Source organism: Rhinopithecus roxellana, chromosome 13 (assembly GCF_007565055.1).
Source record: "Rhinopithecus roxellana isolate Shanxi Qingling chromosome 13, ASM756505v1, whole genome shotgun sequence".
NCBI classification, from domain to species: domain Eukaryota; kingdom Metazoa; phylum Chordata; class Mammalia; order Primates; family Cercopithecidae; genus Rhinopithecus; species Rhinopithecus roxellana.
In genome coordinates this window covers 50,634,385-50,657,484 of record NC_044561.1, presented here as the reverse complement: position 1 = coordinate 50,657,484, position 23,100 = coordinate 50,634,385, and the positions used below count along the sequence as shown (strand labels likewise).

Sequence of the window (23,100 nt, the reverse complement as noted above, 5' to 3'; positions counted from 1 at the left end):
AAGACAAATGTTACCAGATGGAAATCTGGATATTCAGGAAGAAGTGAAGAGTGATACACCTTACAAATATGTGGAAAAATATAAAAGATGCTCTTTTCTCAATTATTAATTTCTCTTTAAGCAAGAATAATAAAAATAATAAAAATGGTTTATAACATGTAGAAAAATATATGGCAATAGTAACACAATGGATGGGTGAAGGTAAATGAAATTATACTTTTGTTAGTTTCTTATATAATAAGTGTTATATTATTAATTCAACATAGATTATATTGTGCTAAAGACAAATATCATAATCCTTAGGGCAACTACTGAAAAATAATATATGGTGTTCTAAAAATTCATAAGGGAAGATAAGAGCATATTATAAAATACAAATTGAATTCAAAAGGAGATGCGAAAGAGAAAAAAAAAGAAACAATGAACTTCTGAGACAAAAGAAAACAAATAGAATGTTAGGAGATTCAGCCATACAATCATATTATTAAATATGAAGGCATTTACTTAAAATACAAACATTATAAGCCTTTTTTTTAAAAAAAAGCAAAATTCAGCTATATGTTGCTTGCAAGAGATTCACTTTAAATATATAGGCATGGCTAGGTTAAACAAAAAGGATAGACAGGCTAAAACATGCAAATAGTAATCACAGGAAAACAGAAGTGGCTATATGAATATCAACAAAATAGACTTAAAGACAAGTATTACTTGAGATAAAGATACTATTTTTAATGATAAAATTTTCAAGAAGATATAATCCTAAATATGTATGCATCAAAAACGGCAATCTGAATGCAGGAAGCAAACTTTTAGACATAAAATGAGACATAAACAAGGCTATAGTTATACTTGGATATCTCCATACCATTCCCTCAGGATTGATAGAACTAGACAAAAATCAATAAGTCTGTAAAAGATTTGAGCAGTACTATCAACCAAGTCTTTATGGTTTATATTTATGAGAATGACCAGCCAACAACCACAGAAATATACTCTTTTATAGGACATATGAAATATTCACCATGATAGACCACATTTTGGGCCACAAAATAAATTTCAATAGATTTCAAAGAAGTGAAATTATATAGAGTATGCTCTGTGACCACATCAGCATTATATTGGAAATCACTAACAGGACATCTAAAACATCCTCACATATTTGGAAATTAAGCTACGTAAAATTAAATTACTCATGGGTCAAATTTGGGAATTTGGAAATATTTTGTCCTAAAAGATATTGAAAACACAATAGATGAAAGTGTATGAGAGTCATCTAAAGTACTGTTTAGAGAGAAATTGGTAGCCTTAAATGCTTATGTTAGGAAAGAAAGAAATGGTTTAAAATAAATGATATAAACTTTCATCATAAGAAGCAGAAAAAGAAGAGCTAATTGAACTCAGATGAAGTAAAGAAGAGAAACTAAGAAACAGCAGATATAAATGAAAGAGGAAATTGACACAAGATTGAGAGAATAAATAAAATTTAAACTTGTTCTTTTGAAAAATTAACAAAATTGATAATCCTGTTTGTAGATGTAATAAGAAAACAAAGAACAGAAATCACCATCACCATATTATGAATAAAATAATAAAAGCAACACTAAGGTCCTTCAATCTTAAAAGAAAAAAAATGTTAGGAACAATTTTTATACCAAGATATCAGGCCAATTGAAATAAATAAATTTTTTTTGTATTAAACTAAAAATTTAATAATCTTACAACTTAAATAAATTGTATTAAAGCACATGGGTTTTAAATTAGCAATAATTCACACCATAAACTTTTTTTTTGTACTTTAAGTTCTGGGATACATGTGCAGAATGTGCAGGTTTGTTACATAGGTATACATGTGCCATGGTGGTTTAAATAAATTCTTCTAAAAACCAGATATTTGCAGAATGTACACAGGAAGAAATGGAAATTATCCATATTCTGATGTTGAAATAAAATTTGTAATTTAAAATCTCACAGGCCGGGCGCGGTGGCTCAAGCCCGTAATCCCCAGCACTTTGGGAGGCCGAGACGGGCGGATCACGAGGTCAGGAGATCGAGACCATCCTGGCTGACACGGTGAAACCTCGTCTCCACTAAAAATACAAAAAAAAAAAACTAGCTGGGCGAGGTGGCGGCGCCTGTAGTCCCAGCTACCCAGGAGGCTGAGGCAGGAGAATGGCGTGAACCCGGGAGGCGGAGCTTGCAGTGAGCTGAGATCTGGCCACTGCACTCCAGCCTGGGTGACAGAGCGAGACTCCGTCTCAAAAAATAAAATAAAAAATAAAATAAAAAATAAAATAAAAAATAAAATCTCACAAAAAGAGACTCCAGTTCCAGTTAGCTTTAATGGTAAACTCTCTCAAATATTTAAGGAGGAAATAATACTAACCTTACACAGATTCTTTTAAAAATAAATGAAATGGATTACTTCCTAAGAGGCCAGGACAACCCTGATAAAGACATTTCAAAAAAAAATTCATGAATATAGATGAAAAACTTCTGTAAAAAATATTAACAAATTGAATCCACAATATATAGAAAAGAATGATATGTATCATGCCATTTGTGTGTGTGTATATGTGTTTTTCCAAAAAATACAATGCTGGCTAAACATTCAAAATCAATCAATGCAATTTAGAAAATAAGGGACAAAAATCACATTTTCATCTCAGTAAGTAAGGAAAAAACAGATAGAAATAGACGGATATTTTCTCAGATGACTAAAGGGCATGCACAAAAATCTATAATTCACATTATACTTAATGGGGAAAAAATGGATGTTTTTCCTTTAAGGTTGAAAATAAGGAAATAATATCCACTCTCATAATTTTCAGTCAATATTGTACTAGAGTTTCTAGCCTATTCCTTAAAGCTAGAAAAGAAAACATGAGGTTATCTGTATTTACATAGACTGTATATTAGAAAATGTTAAGGAATCATGGATCGATTACTAAAACCAAAAAGTGAATTTAACCCCATCTCTACTAAAAATACAAAAAATTAGCCAGGCGTGGTGGCGGGCACCTGTAGTCCCAGCTACTTGGGAGGCTGAGGCAGGAGAATGGCATGAACCTGGGAGGCGGAGCTTGCAGTGAGCCGAGATTGCACCACTGCAATCTCGGCTCACTGGGCAACAGATCGAGACTGTGTCTCAAAAAAAAAAAAAAAAAAAAAAAGTGAATTTAACAAGGTTGCAGGATACAAAGTCCATATGTATACATATAGATTTATATATATGTATATATATTTTACTTTCCCTTTTTTATTGCTACTATATAGAAATACAATGTTTTTATATGTATATGTATATATATTTTATACATACATTACCCATATATATATAAAACCATACATGTCATTTATAAACAAGTCAGATATGTGTGTATATATAAAACCATATATATATAGTTTTAAGGTTGAAAATATAGTTATGCTTAAAGATCCTAAGGGGATGGTACTGATATCTTCAAGCATAACTATATAGCATAACTATAACATATATATATAAAACATTATATTTCTATATAGTAGCAACATAAATTGGACCAGAAAATTTAAACTGTACCATTTTACAATAGCATAAAAAATTATATGAACGATCTCTATACTGGATATTCAAAACACTGGTGAGGGAAATTAAGGAAGATCTAAGTAAAATGAAGAGATATATTATGTTCAGAGATTTACAACTCAGTATTGTTAAGATTTCTATTCAACCCAAAGTGATCTATAGATTTAATGCAATCCCCACTAAAATCTCCTAGGCTTCTTTTATATAATTTTCCAGGGAATTTTAAAATTTATATGGGAATGAAAAGGATCAAGAGTACTCAACCATCTAGAAAAAGAATGAGGAGGCTATACACCAGCATATTTTAAGGCTGTCTGTAGAGTAGTAATCAAGAAAGAGTGACTTGGGGATAAGACAGATAAATAGACAAATGGAACAAAATAAGAGAGTCCAGAAATCGACCTGTATTTATGCTATTGACAAATAAATCATGGTTTATTCTTAGAACACAGTACGGAACTTATATGAATGAGAACAGCAATTGCTGGTAATTTCATGGAACACTAGAGTATTAAGAAAAGCCTTCCATGGGAACTTCCCTGAGGCTCTGGCCATCCTAACTTTCGGTAGCCCATTTAAAGTGCACTGTATCTGTATCAAAATGGGTAAGTCTCAAACACCAAGAAAATGTAAGTTGTTGAAGGATATTTATAATTCCACAGCATTTATATAAAATGTATAAACTAGAAAACAATACTTTCACATATTTTTAGACATATTACTTGATATGGTCTATGACCCACCCAAATCTCATCTCAAACTATACTCCCCCCATGTCAAGGAAGGAACCAAATGGAGTTGACTGGATCATGGGGGCGGTTCCTCCATGCTGTTCTTATTATAGTAAGTGAATTCTCAGAAGAACTGAGGGTTTTAAAGTGTGGCTTTCCTTGTTCTCGCACTCACTCCTTCCTGCTGCTTTGTGGAGAAGGTGCCTGCTTTGCCTTCTTCCATGATTTTAAGAGGCCACCCTAGCTGTGCGGATCTGTAAGTCAATTAAACCTCTTTCCTTTATAAATTACCCAGTCTCAGTATGTCTTTATAGCAGTATGAGAACAAACTAATATATTACTACATATCTCTATGAGTGATAAATACTTAATCCATGATAGTGATTACCTCTGGGGAGTGAATTAGTGTGCTAGAGTTACCTTTACAAAGTTCCATAAACTGGAAGGTTTAAACAACAGAAATTTATCATCTCAGAGTTCTGGAGGCCAGAAGTCCCTATTCGTACTTGATTATAACCTCATCTTAACTCACTATATCTGCAATGACCCTATTGCCAAAGAAGGTCACATTTGGAGTTACTGGGGAGTAGGACTTCAGTATGTGAATTTTTTGGGGGGATACGATTCAACCCATAGTGGGGAGGAGGGAAGTAAATGGCATCTGAGAAGGATAAATGGGGGGTCTAATGTGTCTGCAATGATTATACATTGAATATAGAGAGAGATTTGAAGCAAATATGATAGAATGTTATAAACTGATAAAGTTGGATGGTGGATATAATGTTTCTATAGTTTTGTCTGATTGATGGAATGATTTCGTAGTTGAAGATCTTTAAAAATATCAAAAATCTCCCTACGTGGTCTCACGCTGTGTAGCAAATTGGAAACTGAACTCTCCAAGGAAGATTGATTAAAGAAACAGAGGGAGGAGGTGAGAGAAAGGGGCCTAGTCTTTGTGTTCATGTATGAACCACTTTCCATGGGGCAAGAAAGTCAGATCTATGCCAAATTTCCTCCAAATGTTCAAAGCAAAACCAAGTGGTGGAAACCTTCACTAGATTTCAACTTAATATAGGAAAATACTTGCTAACTCATCCAGGCTATGCAAAATAGTCTCAACTCTTCACAAATGAAATGTGTTATTATGCAAGGCAGTGAGACAGTGGGTTCCATACGCTAGAGATTTGACAAGGCCAAGTGACATCTTGGTGAAGATGTCATATGTGAACTTAAACATCATCCAACCAGCCCTGAAGTTCGTCACCAATGTGAAACTCTGTGCTTATGCATCAGTCTGCTGACTCCCTCCCTCGTTTGTAAGCGTACAGCAGAAAAAAATGAAAATGCAGTAAGTCTGACTTAGTCTGTTTTTAAGAATCTGTGTTGCTCCTAGTATTAACCATGTCCTGTTTAAGTCCTCACAACCATCTACATAACAATTGATTATTGAGTCATGTTAGAATTGACCTTCTTCTTCTTTTTGAAAACTAAGATGACCTTATTCTTCTTTTTGAAAATTTCCTGTCCTCCATATCTCCTCAGAGATTGCCAATGATTCAGTGATCGCCCCTGTAAAGTGTCCCAGTCTCCAAGTTAGTTTTATAGAGATAACAGACGTGAGGAGTTGCATCATGTAGTTGTCAACTCATTGGCTTTTTGAGTCAACAGTGCAAACATCTTGGCTCAGCCATTAAATAACTGAGTGCCGTGAGCATCTATGCAGTCCCAATATCTATTTTTTTATTTTTTTTTATTTTTGGGGGGCGGAGTCTAGCTCTGTCACCCAGGCTGGAGTGCAGTGGCGCGATCTCTGCTCACTGCAACCTCCGCCTCCTGAGTTCACACGATTCTCTTGCCTCAGCCTTTCGAGTAGCTGGGATTACAGGTGCCCACCGCCACACCCAGCTAATTTTTGTATTTTTAGTAGCGATGGAGTTTCATTGTGTTGGCCAGTCTGGTCTTGAACTCCTGACCTTGTGATCTACCTGCCTTGACCTCCCAAAGTGCTGGGATTACAACTGTGAGCCACCGCGCCCAGCCTGTGGGGTCTCAGTCTTTATCTGGAAACTTAACTTTCTAATTCAGAGAGTGGCTGTGAAGATTAAATGAGGTGTCCATGACACACAGTAATTAAATAATCAATGTCAACTCTCACTTAGCTCAGGCCTCAGCTTTATCATAGCACTAAATCTTTTTAGGTGGAAGAGGACTGTCAACAGAAAAGATGATTCCAAATAGGACTTCAGGTAGTTTCAGTTCCTTTCCATTACCTGTGACATACATTGACCTATTTCTCAGTGCAGTAAAACACTGAAATCCACCTCTTCCTTCTTGGCCTTGGGGATTTTTTTAAAGGTTTATGTTTCTAGACTTTGTCAATAATCTCATTACAAGATAATATTACTGGTTATGAGTTCCTCTCCCCTTCTGTCCTTGTTTTTGAGAAGCCCCAGCCCACTGGATGACCCTTGGGCATCTCATCCTTGTAGACATTGCTCCTTGATTTCCCTCATCAAAGACATTCCCAGTTTATCATCAGAAATTCATTTTTGCACACTTCCCTTTCTTTTTGAAATAATGACTTTTTCATTATTATATCGGGAAAGAAACACCTAACATGGTCTTTGAAATGTGGTAGGTGTTAAAGGAAACTTTTGTTTTCCTTAATTCTTTCGCAGCCATTACAACCTCCAAAACAACACTTTCTTCCAAGATTTCCTTTCTTCTTATTCCAACCATCTGCTTGGATTCAGCATAATAATTCTCTGTATCTCTAAGAGATAAAGATAATGCTCTGAGTTTGGGAGCAAATGAGAAGAAGAGTTAGAGATGGCTCTCAGTTTCACAGCCTGGGGCCTGGGACTTACCAATGACTTTTGCAGAAATAAGGGAGAGTGGAATAGGAGACCTTATGGAGGAGGGAGGGCAAAGATGTTTGGTTTTATTTGTTAGTTTTAACTTGCTGATGTGAGATGATGGCATATCAGGATTTGTTTAGCAGATAGTTTGTGGGAGAGGCTGAGCCTGTCCTTCCACATTTGGGAGTTACCCATAAATACAACAGGGATAATAGGAGCTCTGGTCATGGGGAGATCACAAGGGAAAATAGTGTAGGAGGAGGTGAGGATCAGCTGATTACACTTCTAAAGACAGTGTATAGTTTGATGGGGGAGGAATTGGATCCACTGAAGACAGGAGAAAAATCATCAGAGATAAGGGCAGAATTAGATGAGTAATTGTCATGGGTAAGGAGAACATTTAAATACCTTAAACAATCTCGAAATAAATGGTGCTGAGAAGTTAAAGAAGATGAAAATTGAGGAATATCATGGAATTTGGCCTCACAGCATAATAACAATGGAAAACACACAAAATTCAGCACTTCTGACCACTTAAAATTGGACCAGTGTGGTATCAAGCACGTGTGTCACTTACTAATTACAATAACTGTGAGGCACTGAAATATATTTCAAAAAAAGAAAAAACAAATTGCGTAGCTAGGCATTTAGCCCTTAAGAGAACAGGGGATCCAGCGCTTGGGATCTGACTCCAAAGCAAGAGTTCCTTAACATTTAATTTCTGCCAAAAACTTATCTCTAGTGTAGGGCTGGAGAACAGATTATAAAACATCAAGGAACTCTTGCGTGATGAGGAAGTGAAGGCAGGAGGTGTCAACTACTCTTTCAAGAAATACAGCCAGGATGGGAAGGGTGGAGAGAGTAAATTTGAGTGCAGTTGGGAAAAGGTGAGAGTTTCACTTTTGTTTCTGAGGATGAGGAAATGGGATATAGGAAGAAGAGATGAAATTAACACAAATTAAAAGAGAAGGCAGGGTTTTGTAACTTCATCTAGAAAATTGTGGTAGAATGGGATTAGATATTACTGAGGTAGATGCAGAAATAGTTTTAGAAAGGTTAAAAAAAAAAAAAACACCCAAATTTCTAAGTTGTGAGCAGGCCTGTCAGTGAAGGGGAAGGTACCTTGGAACACAATGAAAGATGAAGACTGGAATAGGGAGAGGACAGAAGATGAGACTTGTTAAAAAAGAAGAGATTGATGAGAAGACAAGTGGAGATGTTACCGTGGGGGTCCTTGCCCCCAGAGCTCCCAAGATGGTGGCAGGCTGCTTCCAAAATGGTGGCGGGCCACTTCCAAGATGGTGGTGGGCCACTTCCAAGATGGTGGCAAGCCTCGTGTTCTCTGACCTGGGGTTCTTGGCCTCACAGATTCCAAGGAATGGAATCTTGGGCCATGCTGTGAGTGTTATAGGTCTATTAGAAGCCATGGGTCACGGAAGGGAACCATGGAACCCAGTGACTAGTGTTCAGCTCGATTAGGATGAACCCAGGCACTTAGCCATGCAGAAACAATGGGAAGCCTTTAGCCCGATCGGGAGTGGCAATGGGCACCTCGCTGGATCAGGAGCACAGTGGACACCCTGCTGGATCAGGAGGGATGGAAGTCAGCGGTGGGTCTGCGATGGTGGCAAACAGCAGTGGCAGATGGTGAGCGAAAGCTCAGCTCCAGCCATAACAAAACATGGACCACAAGAGTGCAGTTGCAAGATTTAATAGAGTGAAATAGAGTGAAAACAGAGCTCCCATACAAAGGGAGGGGACCCAGAGGGGGTTGCCCTTGCCGGCTCAAATGCCTGGGTTTAAATCCTGATCCTTGTCCCTCCTGCTGTGCTCTCAGGCAACAGATGATTCGCTATTTCTTTACCTCCTGTTGTTGCCTAATTAACATTTTAGTGCACTCTCCTTACTATCTGATTGGTCGTGTGTGAGCTAAGTTCCAAGCCCCGTGTTTAAAGGTGGAAGCGGTCACCTTCTCAGCTAGGCTTAGTGATTGTTAGTCGGCCTAGGAAATCCAGCTAGTCCTGCCTCTCAGAGAGAGACTGAGAGAGACCACTCACTCCAGCTCAGAGTGGCCAAACGTGTGCATGGTGGATCCCAACTTCTGGTAGGAAGAAGAATTTGTAATGCCTGTCCAATATCCTTTGTTGGATAAAGTTTCTACAGAAAACCATGTGATCAGGTATGATATTTTAGATTTGTCATTCTGTAATGCAATCAACTGGGGGAATACGGGGGGTGGATGGAACTTGAATTTGCAATGTATTTAATGGGCTTTGGACATTTTGTCAACTTAAGGTGCCTGGATTTGAGTTTCACTTGGTGGTATTATATGGAATTGCAAGGTCAAACCAATTTCAATTTCAAATATTAACATAACTAGAAGCGCCTTGTGTCTTAATTAGGGGTCATCAACTCTCTTGTAAAGTGGTCCCTGTCAGGACTGCCTGTGGTAATTTGGGGAGCTCAGTGAAGCTTAAAATGAAGGATTTGATAGTCAATGGTTTTAGTCATATTGTTTTGTTCTCCAGCAAATAATGGGTAGCTTGGACGCCAATTAGAGCAGTATTCAAATAATTTTATATTTGCATATTTGAACTGACCGTCTTCAGGAAGGAGAGGCCAGGCCATGCGGCTCTCCAATTATTTAGAGCAATTAGAAGAGATGATCAGACACTTCTGAGGTCTCATTAGCAGGCATGTTGCCTGCTCCGACATCTCCAAGATCACAGCCGCGACTGGGCGCTGGCGGCCCACATTCTTCTGTTTCAGAAGAGTTCTGCAGACAGTGACTTACTTCGAGCTCAACAACAGTAGCTATTTTCACAGCTGATTTCTGCTTTCCATTGGAAAAGTCATACATTACAGCTTTTTCTCTAAAATATACATTATAAACACTAATGTCTTTTTCTGTTTAATAGCTCTCTCATTTTTGCTTTAGATCTAAATCCATCATCATCTTGTTACTTAATACCAGGCCATAGTGATTTCTCAGAAATAAAACTTTGTACCTCGGAAACTAACTAACTTTTGGTAAGTGAGGTACCCAGATTTCAACTTTTGTGTTCATTCAACTATAATCACCTTTTCACCTTTTTCACTGATAAGCACTTTTTTATTATTTATTTATTTATTTTTTTAGGCAGAGTTTCGCTTTCATCACCCAGGCTGGAGGGCATGATCTCGGCGCACTGCAACCTCCGCCTCCTGGGTTCCAGCGATTCTCCTGCCTCAGCCTCTGAGTAGCTGGGATCACAGGCACCTGCCACCACGCCCAGCTAATTTGTTTGTATTTTTAGTAGAGACAGGGTCTCTCCATGTTGGCCAGGCTGGTCTTGAACTACTGACCTAAGGTGATCCACCCACCTCAGCCTCCCAAAGTGCTGGGATTACAGGTGTGAGCCACCGCGCCTGGCACACTGATAAGCACTTTAAGCATAGATCAGAGTTTTGGTAGTAGAAGTCCTCCAGTTGGCAGAAAAAAGGTGTTAGCTCTCTGTTGATAACTGCACTTGGTGTCACTTTCCAAAGTAGAGATTTCCTTTATAATGACTCCTAAGCCTCCCATTCTGGCTTCGTTACCAAGCTACCCCAAGACTACTGAGCAAATAATTCAGAGTGATGGCTTTCATTTCCTTCTATCCTGCTTCACCAAGCCCAGCCCTGCCTCAGATTTCTTGTAATCCCAAACTTAAAGACATTCCCGCATTGAGAAATCCAGATTTTTAAATCAGAGCAAGACAATCATTCTTAGCATTTTCTGGGTTCTATTTTTGCTTACCATATTGATCCTAGGTAGAATGGATAGAGAATCTGGTTTAGATAAGACTCCGTGTTTACTAATTTGCTAATGTTGAACCCGTCATGCATCACCACTCACAATCTTATCTCTCTTAATCTCGTCTGCAAAATAGCAATAATAATACTATATTACCTGTCATTTACACCTTATCTAGTTGCTCTAAGATCCAAAGGAGATGATGTTTGTAAAATAGTTTTGGAAATGATGAATAGATCATGTGCTTTTTCATACATGCAGAGAATTCTTGATCTGTTTCCAAAACTTCACGATAGATGGAATTCGAGTTGGCATTGTTTAGTGATTCAGAACATGAATTCTGGAGCCTGCTTGCCCAGGTTTGAAACCTGGCTTCATCATTTACTAGCTGTGTGACCTTGGGACATTATGTAACCCCTCTATTCCTCAGTTTCCTCCTCTGTAGCATTGGAATAATAATAGGATCGACATCGTAGGGTTTTATGAAGATCAGAAGAATAAAAGATACAGAACTACACCCAGTACAGTAAATGCAATACAAATATCAGTTAGATAAAAATTATCTTTCTTGAGAGGCCTGAGAGAATTGGGTGTTGGGGGCCTAGGGTTTAATGTTAGTTGTTCCTAGCTTTCCTCAGGCATCACCGTTTTAAACCAGGTCTCAGCTCTGCCATGGATTTTTGTGCTCACAGGTTAATTTTTGAGCCAGACGTTTTGTTAAGGTAGCCTGACTTTAGATGTATTAAACTCAGAATAATATGTCATATTTCATTTTAAGGGTACATGAGGTAGCTTAGCACAGGTCTTGGGCAAGTGATGTAAGCCCTCTCTAAGTCCCCAGTTCAGCCTACCTTTGGGAGTTGGGAAGACAGACAATGGAAAGGATTTTATATATATATAATTTATATCTATATTTTATATATATAATTTATATCTATATTTATATATAATTTATATATATAATTTATATATATATAATTTATATATAATTTATATATATAATTTATATATATAACAAAGTTATATATATAAAACTTTATATATATAAAACTTTATATATATATAACTTTATATGTGTGTGTGTGTGTGTGTATACATATATAAAAAACTTTAAGTTCTGGGATACATGTGCAGAAAGTGTAGGTTTATTACATAGGTATACACGTGCCATGGTCGTTTGCTGCACTCACCAACCCATCATCTACATTAGGTATTTCTCCTAATGTTATCCCTCCCCGTGCACCCCATGCCCCAACAGGCCCTGGTGTGTGATGTTCCCCTCCCTGTGTCCATGTGTTCTCATTGTTCAACTCCCACTTATGAGTGAGAATATGTGGTGTTTGGTTTTCTGTTCCTGTGTTAGTTTGCTGAGGATGATGGTTTCTAGCTTCATCCATATCCCTACAAAGGACATGAACTCATCCTTTTTTATGGCTGCATAGTATTCCATGGTGTATATGTGCCACATTTTTTAAGTCTGTAAGCCACCTTAAAAATGTCTCAAAGCTTCTTTGAACCTTGGCCTCATCCAGTTATTGTACCCTTTGGCTAACACCAAGTAATGCCTAAGAAGAGTTTGACCAAGATGGTAGCCTGAAGATTAATCATCATTTAACTGAAATAATAATAATATCATTGCTAGGTAAAACAGAGGATGCCCAGTTAAATGTGTATTTCATATTAATGGCAAATAATGTTTTGCGTAGCTGTGTCTCAGACATTGCCTGGGACATAGTTATATTACAAATATTTATTGTATCTGAAATTCAAATTTAACTGGGCATTTTGTATTTTTATTTGCTAAAACTTGCAACCTTTGATAATAGGATTTACCTCAGAGGATTTGGGGATTAAATAAAGTTATACAAGTACAATGCCCAGGGAAGTCTTAACATGTAACATGTGTTTAATCAATAGAGGTATCTCTTAAGTAAATGGAAAATAATTTCCCAGTTCCATAATAATTGTTAGAGGTTGATGTTGCTAAATTTTGCATATTCAAAATAATTAAGCATTCAGCTGAATATTTCCCCATTTCTGTCTGTTTTTTGGTTAGCTTCTGTCTTTCAAGTTCTTTAAGAATGCTTATAGACTAGGTGTGGTGGTTTACACCTGTAATCCATTGCTTTGGGAGGTGAGGCGGGAGGAGAGCTTGAGGTCAGGAGTTCAAGACCAGCCTGGGAAACATAGTGAGACCCTATCTCTAAAAACAATAAAAAAAATTAACAGGCCATGGTGGCACGCACTGCAGTCCCAGCTACTTGGGAAGCCAAGGCAGGAGGATCTCTTGAGCCCAGAAGTTCGAGGTTGTAGTGAGCTATGATTATACCACTGCACTCCAGCCTCAGTGACAAAGCGAGATCCTGTCTTTAACAATATTTGAATAAAATAAAAAATATTTTTTAAAAAAGAATACTTGTAATTTCATTATCTCCATTTCTACATTATATTGTAGATGCTTAGTACATTTTTAAAAAATAGTCTATGTTAAACTTTGAAAAAACTAACATCCAACCCAATCCTTTTTCCTCTTTTTGTTACTGAAAACATGGCTTATTAAGTTTTGAAGACTCTGTCTTTCCTAATCAGTAATTTGTACCCTCTCAATTCCTTCTACAATGACATAATCCAGCCTTGACACAATCCTACCATTGGGCCCACTGTAAGAACTGCTCCTGATACCATGTACTTTGTACCAGGAATGGAATCACACAGTGAATGGGTGGAGTTAGGCATAGCTTGGGTCTATTTGGGTGCCCAAATGGTGATGAATGGGCTTTTAACTGAGGAAGCTTTTCATCGGTGGACTGAGGCCTAAGGAAAAACACTCAGCAGGTTCTCTATGCCTGTTTGTGAAGACCCAGAATCTCATGACAATGACCAGGGACTGCAGCCCCAGTCAAACAGCTAGCCCTGTCCTAAAGGAGAGGCCACACTGTGTGAGGATCATCTGAAGACTCTCCTAAGGAAGAGGAATGGACATGTAAGATCCTGGTCTACTGTGTCACTCTATTCTATACTCAGGTCTTACTAAAAGAGAACAACAAGGACGAGGCAATAGATACGGCAGCTGATCCCTGGTCTGGTCCTCTGTCCCTATGATGAATTCTTTGTTGCTCACTGTAACTATCTCAGCATCATTCTTTCTCATTGATGTACTCCCTCTTGCTCTCCTTCTCATTTGTCCCTCCCCCTCCCCCCTCCGCAAGACTGTAAAATAAGATATTGGATATGGAGGAGTGACTGGTATGAAATGCACTCTTGAGTGTAACTTCCAGGAGTCCCTAGGAATCCAGTGTGTGCCACAACATACAGTAGCTATTACTAGACAAGCAGCCCCCATAGATTGCTTTAATGAAGCTGATTTTTCACACACCTGCTTCAACTTTCAGAAGTTTTCCTGGAGGTTTGACTGCTTTTGCATTGTTTCCCGCTATTGGAGAATTTCTAATGTTTTCATTTGTTTGTCCTTTGAGCAGAGAACAAGCAATTGGATAACAAAAGTATCTCCTTTTAAGCACATTCAGGCTTTTGGAAAAATATTTAGAGCTTTCTTAAATATAATAACACAGAATAAAAATGATCAGCCTGTAACGCTGCAAGTACTCTCGAGCCTTTTGTGGTTGTTCTGTCTGCCTCCAGTCAGTTCACCGTCCTGCCATCGTTTTCTTCCAGGAAAAAGACTTCCAAAAGTCTTACTTGCCACCAGGTCCTAGACACTTCCCCAGTGTGTACCCAGCGGATGCAAGTGAGAACACTGTGTTTGGGGTCCTAAGCGTGTGAGTCACAGCAGTTTGTGGGAACAATGTGTAATGAAAGTCTTCTACATTGATCAACTTTTGATATTTACAGTGGTTGGTAGTGAGAGCAAGCTCTTGATTGAGAGATAGGCATTGTTGGGAGTTTAGGTTCTTGAATTTGTTCGTAGGGGTCCTTAGGCAAACCTGCTCCCTCTTGCAACATACGTTTTCACTCCATGAAGCAAGACCAGCCTACCACAAAATGTGTGATGAATATTTTATTTCTGAACCTAACTACATGATTTTGTATGGAATAAAAACATAAGAAATTCATTGTCCAATGTTGTAGATGCTTTTTTATTGGCATCAATTGTCAGAGGTGTAATAATTGCAAGCATCCATATCACAGGAAATTCCAGAGAAGTGAGAGAGACTTAGAATAATAGAATTTTAATGCAGGGAGGAAGCTTAGTGATCACTCTGGCTGTGAACTGCATCTCCAGGGAGGAACGCACGTCTTGGGACAGCCAAGGTGACACAGTAAGCTGGGGCGGGGCAGGAGAACTGGGACCAGACCCGGGGGTCTGCTCTCCGAAGCCCATGCTCTCCAGCTGTGGCTCTGCAGAAATATATGTGTTTTTGTTTTTACTGAGTTGAATGTCTGAATGAACTCCAATTCATTTGCAAAAAATGCCAAGAAAAATGTTGAGTTTTTTTTTTTCTAAATATCCAGAATTAAAAAATGTGTGTTGCAGAGAATAACACCCTTTTAAGAACATGTTATTAAACAAGATCACGGGAAGGCCTTTAAGGTGTTAATGAGTGAAGTTCACAGGACGCAAACCATCACATATGATACAGTTACATTTTACATTTTATGTCTATGGAACTCAGCTATAATTGAAGCCACTGATTGTACTTACAAGTAAATATTCTTTCTGGCATTGCCCTCAATGTGTTTTCTGAGATAGGTGTATTTGTTACACTGTACTATTTTTGTTGATTGTATTAAAGATTCTATTACAATAAAATTTAGTATTCAAATTTCTGTATATAAAATGAAAGTATAGTATTTGTTATATAATTATAATAAAACCAAACAAAACAAACCAACACTGAAAGAATAGGAATCCACAATTTTACTTTCTTATTGTTCTAGCCTGTTAGGAAATCTGTTGTTTATAAATTGTGGTCTCTGAAATAACCCTCTTCTTTTTGCTACCACTCTGAAGTCAGTGTTAATCTTTTAGCATCAGCTGTCATCCTTCCCATCAAAGTTACCGCTGGTAGTTGTAAAGCAATTTCAATTCTATCCATTAGCCAAGAAAAGAGATACTTATTCGTAAAATACTTAGAAATTCTCAGAAAAAGACAGAAATGGGCAGCATTGAGAGTGGGTGGGTAATGGAATCTGTGCTATGAGTAAAGAAATTTGAAGTTAGAAGCGTGTGTTAGAGAAATCTGTGGAGGATAATGAAAAACATTAAAAATAGAACTACCAATGGAAGCAATCCCACTTCTGGGTATTTATCCAAAATCATCGAAATCAAGACCTCAGCGAGATATTTGCTCTCCCATGTTCATTGCATCAGTACTCACAATAGTCAAATTATAGAAATAACCTAAATGTCCATTGCTGAAAGAGTGGAAAGAAGCCAGGCGTGGTGGCTCATGCCTGTAATTCCGGAACTTTAGGAGGTCAAGGTGGGTGAATCACCTGAGGTGAGGAGTTCGAGACTAGCCTGGCCAACATGGTAAAACCACATCTCTACTAAAAATACAGAAATTAGTTGGATGTGGTGGTGTACACTTGTAGTTCCAGCTACTCAGGAGGCTGAGGCAGGAGAATTGCTTGAAGCCAGGAGGCAGAGGTTTCAGTGAGTCAAGATCATACCATTCCACTCCAGCCTGGGTGACAGAGTGAGTCTCTGTCTCTCTCTCTCTCTCTCTCTCTCTCTCTCTCTCTCTCTCTCTCTCTCTCTCTCTCTCACACACACACACACACACACACACACACACAAAGATTGGTAAAAGAAAATGCGGTATATGCATACAATAGAATATTATTCAGCCTGAACAAAAAAGGAAAGCATGAAATATGCAGCAGAATGGATGAACCTGGATGACACTGTGTTTAGTGAAATAAGCCAGTTACAGAAAGACAAATGTGGCATGAGGCATCTAAAATAGTCATACTCACAGAAGCGAGAGTAGAAAGGTGGTTGCCAGGGGTTGGGAGTGGGGGGAAAGTGATGAGTTGCTATTCAACAGGCATAAAGTTGCAGTTAGGTAAGATGAGTAAGTTCTGTAGATCTGCTGTACAACACTGTACCTGTAGATAACAGTACTGTGTTGCACACTTAGACATCTGTTCAGTGGGCAGATCTCATGTTAAGTGTTCTTACCATAATTTTTTAAAAAGGAGTGCTATGGAGGACCCAAAATACATCAGGCACTGCTTGTCTATAAGCCACTGGAGAATGCCATTGGCCTGTTTTCTGTCTTTAATCCCAGCAGTAACCCCTCTATCGTAGATGTCATTTACAAGGAAAAATGTGAACCCTAGAGAGTTTAAGTATTTTGCCCCAAATTATGCAACTGGAAGTATTAGACTTCATATATGAGCTAATGATGAGGTCATCTTTGGGTGTGAAGGGTAGTGAGATCCTCCATCCTTGGGGGATGGTTAACCATCTACATCTTCTGTCCCATCTTCCAAAGCCAGAAAGAAGCCACGGGTTAGGGATTCTCCAGTCAAAGCCTGACTCCACTGAAAAAGAAGAAGATTCAATCAGTCTGTGCTGGGTAAAGTGACTCCAGAAATATGCTGCAACTTAAGAATTAGAGGGAGCACACACCAAGGGGCCAGGCATCCAGGAGTGACAAGATACTGTCCAGGCAGCAGATCAGCTTTCCCCTACATGGATAGGTATGAATTAGACTCCAGCAATCCAGGCAGCTGTAACAGGAAGGCAAGTCTTCCTCCAATTCTGAAATAATTAATAGTCACCATTAGGAGTGTCGAGGTCAGTTACTGTGTTCCTGTCTTCTAGATTTATCTACAGGGATCAGAAACATAGCCCTGACTGAATGGACCTCTGTCAACATTGTAAAGTCCTCTCTCATTCCTTGTCTAAATAAGCCTAATTCTTAGAGATCCCATAGTTATCATAAAACTTATCTTTTCTAACAGGCAAGAAGAATATCACAATGCTAATTGCCTCTTTTTTTAAAAAAAGTTCTGATTTTGAAACCTGATAAACCTCTCAAGTAATGATTGGGTCATGTTTACCTAATTCTTATGCATCGGTGAGTGTCTAAAAGAAATCGTTATTAAACCTAGCTTGCTGATTGCTTTCACTAAGTGTTAAATAATAAATAATGCATTTCTACTTCAATTAATCTACTTAGACATCTCACAGGCCAAATGCCTTGGTGGAGATGTTCTAATCTGCAGAATCAATCCCCGGCATGACTCTGCCTCTTGACATTTGGAGCTCCCTAACACAGAGCTCTGAATTCCATATAGAAGGTAAATGGATAATTTAGATGACCGTGTTCTGCCATTGTGCTCAGACTGATAAATAAGACAAGGCACTGTAATGACAACTTGCAGATCTACTCAAAGCAAAATTTGGAATGAATCTTCACTCCCACCCATGGGAGAAATTTTTTTCTCAATTTCATATGCTTGTACATTTTTCACCTTAGTATGAAGGTCTGCGTGTGTGTCTAAGACTTTTGCAGAACTGCTGTGTATGCTGTTTCCTTACTATGTGGTTTATTAAATGATCCAAATTCTAGTCTTATTAGAACTGCTTAAAAATTATTAGCAGGAAGTCTGAGTATTCAAGATAACAAAAAAGTGTTTATGTAATATTATTATTTTGATATTTCCTTCTGATTCTTGTCTATGTAAATAAATATTTTATACAGTTGAAACCATAGTATTCATGCCATTTTCTAACCCTTGTAAATAATCATTATGTTGAAAGTATTTCCATGTGGCAAGAGCTTTAATAATTATAAATGTTAATATTAAGAATAATAAGAATAATACCATGACTCATCTGAAATGTACAGTGATTTTGCACTCTTATTAATTTTGGAAGTTTCATTTGCTTCTCTATTTTTGTTATTTATTTCATAAATAGCACTGATGTGAACATCTCCGTGCATAGAGGTTTCCTTTTCTCCTTTCCTTTGACGTCAAGGGTCTAAAGACATATAGTACAATTGCCACATGTAAATATATAGATTCACTAGATGCTTCCCAGGATTAGACATGATCACTGTGCAAAATATGTGGTAACACAATAAACAGAAAGTTACTGTTTTTTTTAAATGCATACTTTCAATTAATAGTGAGATTGAGATTTTTCCATTTCTGTGTTCACTAATTCTATGTTTCTGCATATCATTAGGCTATCTATCTGTTGGCATCACTGCTTTATCATTTTAGGATATTTCATCAATATTTTGCAGGATTTGTAACCACATATAAGAGGAATGGAGGATTAAAGGCAATCAATCAAAAGTATGGGTAATTGGTGTCCATTTCATATTCTGCTAATCTCAAGGAGTTAAAAACATACATCCTTTTAAAAATAGGAACTAGGAATTCCCCTGGAGACACCATCTTTCTTCATTTGTTCCATACTTTGCATAGCATACTTCCTGGAGGGCCCTTCGTAAATTGTTGTGCAGTTGACTCAGATACCTTTTTCCATGTTATCTCTGCTCACTCAGAGTACCCACCCTCGTCAAATATCACACCCTTTGTCATACTTGAGAACTTCACCCATCACTTCTTGGTGAAGATTTTAGGCCCTTGTTTGTGCTGTGTCTTGTTCTGCCTACACCTCTGTTGTGGCTCCCTTCACTTTGTAATGACTTATTTATGCTTTAGTCTGTGCAACGAGCTGTGAGCCATGGGGTTGGGGGCGCTGTGCATTTTCATCTCCGTGTCCTCAGTATAAGAATGGTGCCAGGAAGAGACTGAGTGCTCCATACATGCATGGAGGTACTCAACCTAGGCTTGCAGGTACTCAGTAAATGCTTGTGGGTGATAAATGAATGGAATTGAATTGAGGGATTAATTTTTATATCAGTATGCTATATTGATATGTAATCCATACATTAAAAGCACAATTTTTATGTTAATAGTTAATATGATTATATAAATTATATAATTAAGTATAATATATAATTATATAATGCAATTTATAATTCATATCAATAGGATATATAATATCAAAATGATATGTTGATATGTATTCAATATATTAAAAGCCCCTTTTTATATTAATATTTATTCTAATTAATTATATAAATTATATAGTTAATTATATATACTTATATAAATATAATATGTAATATATAACATAAATTATAATAATTATTACATAATTATTAATTATATAAATTATATAAGTCCTATCACATTGTCTTCTTCCTAGGGTCTAAATCAACCTCTGGTTATGAAGGGCCTGGAGGCAGATATGAGCTTCTTGGAGCTTTTGGCAGTTACTGGTGGAGGTCAGCTATCCTTGTCATCTACCTTGGCCCCTCTGCAGGGGATGAGCTCAGGGCTACCCTTTTCCTTCCAGGTTCTCATGGTGTGGTGCGGGCTCCATTTCTTTCTCTTTGAACCTCACTTCAACATGATTAGAGTGACTGAAGGTAAAGAAATAGGAACTGTTTTACTGTAAATAAGTTAGTCCCTGCTATACTTTTTCTCTGTGTTGTTTCATCACATGTACTCACCTCAACGGTCTTGTTCAGCCCTTCACACCCCTGTGAGTTGCATTAAGCAATGTCACTGTGCTGCAAAATGCTTAGAAATATGTGTGTGCATCACACAGAACTGACCAGCCTTCAGAAGGAAAGAACTGAACATCTTTGCGCATCTCCCTGTGGGAAGACAAAGCTAGAAACTCAAATGGGCTCATTATTTGCCTACATAAATATGTTTATCAGACCCAATTAGACAGGAGAGAGAATAGAGTCCAGTGTGTTGGTGGAAAAGCTGAGAAAAATCCATGAGGTTTTTGAAGCCTGAGGTTTTCCATTTTGTTGTTTAGGGAAAACTAGATTGGATGCTTTGAAAGAAATTAAGATATTCTTGTTTACACTTTTGTTTGATGTCATGATTATTGGTAGAACAATTGTTCTTGGACAAGGTTTTTTTTAACAGGCAATCTAAAAATTTCCCAGTGGGGCCTTTACTTAAGTGAAGGAGATTTGAAGAGCAAAAACATAGCTATAACTGATTTTCAAAATTATATAACTATAGCGTTTAGAACCATTCAGCCTTCTGAAATGCTTACAGTCATGATCTAAGGGCATGACTATGACTTTGAGAGGGAGGTAAATAACAAAGCCAGTGTTGTCCTGGCCAGGAAGCCATAGAGGTAAGCCACTTTGTCTTTACATCTAAGCACCCTGCCCTGCACCCAGTTCAGTAAGTAGTGATGTCGAGTCTTGCCCCAGTTTATCTCCCAGGGATATTAGAATAAACACATTTGGAAACTAAAGATGCCATGTAAACACAGTAAATTTATCCCATTTTTGTTTAACATCTTAAGGGCTAGAATTTCCAGCTGTCTCTTCACATAAACTTCTTGCTGAGAGAGGGGGTGAGGTGACTTGAATTTGAAGATGTTGATTTTTGCCCCAAATATAGCTTTTTTGAACTACAGATTCTTACTAATACAGGGTAAATGCACCTCATTGAGCGGGTGACTTTTACAGCAGGAGGGCTACAGTTTCACCTGAGAAACGACACATGGATCCAGTGTCCTAACACAGCAGTGAGAAGTCCTCTGTTCTGTGCATTCTGTGACTGCACACTAAAGCGCCATCACTGACAGGTAAAAGTGCTGCTGCTTATGGTGGCAATGGATAGTCACACTGTAGAATTCTTTTTAATCCAAGTTAAGTTTGCAAAGTAAACACCTCTTTTCAAAAATCAGAACTTAGATTGAAACTCATTTATGAAAGAATCACAAGTCTGTGTCAACAGCTTAGAAGAAATTCACTTTTTTTGTTTTAAACTTTTCCCGTTACCCAGATAGGCAAAAACAAATTCTGGATCATCCACTGAAGTTTCCAAGTCGTCCCCCTGAACCAGGGTTTCTAAATAGCAGCACTATCAGCGTTTTGCTTCTGATCATTCTTTATTGTTAGGGCTGTTCTGTGCACTGTAGCAGAAATCCTGGCCCCTCAGAAGCCAAAATCAGCCATGGTTTAAATATCACTGTTCTGAACTAAACCAAAGTGAACAAATATTGAACAAGATACCTGGGACCCTGGCCTTGGTTTCCACTTTGTCACCCCTTGGTCCTTTGTTGTCCCTTTCTACACCTGTAAAATGGGTGCAGTGCCACCTGCTTCATTCATTCACCCCGTAGCATATGTCAGGATCATTGAAACAGGGCCTGGCGTGCTGGAGATAGATATTTGTTAAATAAATGATGAATGATTGTGTGAGGGAATGGATTGAAGAATTTGAGCGCACAATTTGGAGATCTCTAAGGAAGACAGTATCCTCCTTTCATGGGTTCCCCTTGCAGCCCAGGGGCCTCCAGGTGTGTTTCTGTGTCTGTTCTCACAGTATGGATGGAAGGTGGGAAACGTGCCCACGCTCTTGTGTGTCTATTATTCTTAAGCACTTGATCCGTATTGCGCAACTGAAAGCTTTATCCCCTAACAGGATAATCCCAGTAGTACATGTATGTGTTTTTGTTGTTGGCTAATATTTTTGTTTTTGCTTTTTATTTTGTCAGAATGTTAGATGTCAAACTAGACTCATACCATGGCAAAGCGCATGCAAAATGAGAATACTGCATTGTATCATTCTGTTTGACCATAGCCCGCTTTAAAAGTTTACATCCCTTTCTTCTGATTCTAAGTGGGATTCATCATGTTCCTTTACTTTTAGTTTCCTCCCACATATCCCCACCCTCCACCCACAACAAAGGCTTAACGTACACATAAACATACATGCACATACAAAACAAGAACTCATCCTTAGCTCATTTAGTTTGTTGTAAGTGACTGGGTTAAGCCACAAAATAAACCACTGTTAAAAAATAAATAAATGAATAATTAGGAATAGCTTTGCATACATGTTCTTTGTAGAAAGAATAACATATTTCTACAAAGGAATAATAACATTCACTCACATTGATTTAATAACCAGCCTGCGGAAATTGTTGACATTGCTTTCTGGACACTTACAGAAAATACCTTCGAGTTATAGCAGCTCTTTCTTTACTTCTCCATACTGTTCCATAAAATCTTTATAAACACATTTATTTATAATATCACTGTATGTAAAAGCTATCATGGGCTTGCTTCATTTGTGTATTAAGTATGTGTCATCACAAGAAATAATGTAACTTACGGAGGTGAGAAAATTTAAGTTCAT

The 23,100-nt window shown here is 37.8% G+C and overlaps 1 long non-coding RNA gene across 1 annotated transcript in view; it reads left to right on the top strand.

The window, feature by feature from the left end:
* The window catches only part of LOC104658773, a 210,826-nt gene extending 190,266 nt beyond the window's left edge, over positions 1-20,560 (top strand). Inside the window, exon 3 of the long non-coding RNA XR_747490.2 lies at positions 20,129-20,560. This is a non-coding gene — a long non-coding RNA (uncharacterized LOC104658773). The remainder of the gene's footprint in view (positions 1-20,128) is intronic.
* Positions 20,561-23,100: the final 2,540 nt, after the last annotated feature.